The 2,281-nt window shown below is 39.2% G+C and overlaps 1 pseudogene; it reads left to right on the top strand.

Moving 5' to 3' along the window:
* The first annotated feature begins 356 nt into the window (after positions 1–356).
* On the top strand, positions 357–1,975 carry LOC115849284 (thioredoxin-dependent peroxide reductase, mitochondrial pseudogene; annotated as a pseudogene).
* The last annotated feature ends 306 nt before the right edge of the window (positions 1,976–2,281 follow it).

The raw sequence follows: 2,281 nt of genomic DNA, 5'->3' as shown, positions 1-2,281 counted from the left end.
TTGCTTGGTTTGTTCATTTATTATGTTTTACTTTTAGAGTTTTTTAATTCCACATTTGTGAAATCATATGGTATTTGTCTTTCTCCATCTGACTTATTTCACTTAGCATAATAACCTCAAATTCCATCCATGTCTTCACAAATGGCAAGACTTCATCTTCTTTAACGACTGAGTAGTACTCCATTATAAATATATACCATATCTTCTTTATACATTCACCTATGGATGAACACTTAGGTTGTTTCCATATCTTGACTATTAAAAATAATGTGATGAACATAGGCGTGCATATATCATATTGAACTAGTGTTCTTGTATTCTTTGGATAAATAAAGAGAAGTGGGGGTGCTGTGCACCCTGAAGATGGCGGCCGTGGCGGGAAGGTTGCTCCGGACTTCGCTTGTCCGACAAGTGAGTGCCATTCCTTGGGGCATTTCTGCCTCTGCAGCCCTTAGGCCTGCTGCTTCTCAAAGAACGTGCTTGACAAATGCACTGTGGTCTGGCTCTGCTCAAGCAAAATTCGCCTTTAGCACCAGTTCCTCATGCCATGCCCCTGCCGTCACCCAGCATGCGCCCGATTTTAAGGGTACAGCTGTTGTCAATGGAGAGTTCAAAGAAATAAGCCTTGATGACTTTAAGGGGAAATATTTAGTGCTCTTCTTCTATCCTTTGGATTTCACCTTTGTGTGTCCTACAGAAATTATTGCTTTCAGTGACAAAGCCAATGAATTTCATGATGTGAACTGTGAAGTCGTTGCAGTGTCAGTGGATTCCCACTTCACCCACCTGGCCTGGATAAACACACCAAGGAAGAATGGCGGTTTGGGCCACATGCACATCACACTCTTGTCAGATTTGACTAAACAGATTTCCCGAGACTACGGTGTGCTGTTAGAAGGTCCCGGCCTTGCACTACGAGGTCTCTTCATAATTGACCCCAACGGAGTCATCAAGCATTTGAGCGTCAATGATCTCCCAGTGGGCCGAAGCGTGGAAGAGACCCTCCGCTTGGTGAAGGCATTCCAGTTTGTAGAAACCCATGGAGAAGTCTGCCCAGCCAACTGGACACCAGATTCTCCTACAATCAAGCCCCATCCGACTGCTTCCAAAGAATATTTTGAGAAGGTAAATCAGTAGACCATCCCACGTGCACCTGCAGCTTCCCACACCAGAAAAGAACCACAGCTGGAACTCACTTTTAGCATTTCAAAGATCATTATTTATAGAAGGCAAAAAAACAATTATGCTTGTATTCGTAAATATTACTCTAAATGTTTTGTTTTTGTAACATTGGCCAAGGCTTTTAAAATGTGGTTAGTTACTAATGTAAGGAGTCCTTTATTAGCAGTGTATGGATGGATGGCTAGTTGCTATAGAATGTGCAGTTCCCCTATTTCTTGGATCATGTCTTCAAAGGGAAAAGGAAACAACTCTTCTTTATCAGCCTTACTTGAACCTTTGTGTACACTAGCGTAGTGTGACAGGCATCAAAAGCTTCTGATCAAGGGTCCTGAAATTTTCTTCTTGAGTTTCTTTGTATTAAACTGAATTTTCTTTTAAGATCATAGTTTTAAGTTGTTAGCATCAATTGTCTAATTTAACACTTGCAGGACTTCCCTGGTGGTCCAGTGGTTAATACTCTGTGCTCGCAATGCAGGGGACGTGGGTTCGATCCCTGGTCAGGGAACTAAGATCCCACATACCATGCAGTGTGGCCAGGAAAAGAAAACAAAACAAAACACTTGCAATGAATGTGTATGTGATTGAAGCAGATGTGAATCATGTTTTTTAAAAAACCACCTACAGTGGCCAAGTGACTTAACTGACCATGCATGTTCCCCAGTCCTGAGATTTATACTTTATATGATTATTTTACTTATTTTGTTAGCTGACTTAGTGCCTACATACATTTCTAATATTTATTGGGCATAATTATAAAGGATAATTATTGAATCCAGGGATTGCATTTTGAATTATTCATGCATTTGAATCATTGTAATTATTTTATTTCCTGAAGTGTTCAATGTAAAAAAATATAAAAATAAACATTTTAAAATACTTGCAAAAAAAATAAATAAATAAATAAAGAGAAGTGGAATACCTGGACCATATGGTACTTTTACTCTTAAAATTTTGAGGATTCTCCACACTGTTTTTCATAATCGCTGAACCAATTTACATTTCCATCAACAGTGGATGAGGGTTACATTTGCTTGGATTCTCTACACTGTTTTTTATAATTGCTGAAACAATTTTCATTTCCATCAAAAGTGTATGAGGG

Source organism: Globicephala melas, chromosome X (assembly GCF_963455315.2).
Source record: "Globicephala melas chromosome X, mGloMel1.2, whole genome shotgun sequence".
Lineage (NCBI taxonomy): Eukaryota > Metazoa > Chordata > Mammalia > Artiodactyla > Delphinidae > Globicephala > Globicephala melas.
Note: the sequence above shows the minus strand (reverse complement) of the source record. Positions and strands in the feature narration are given on the sequence as shown.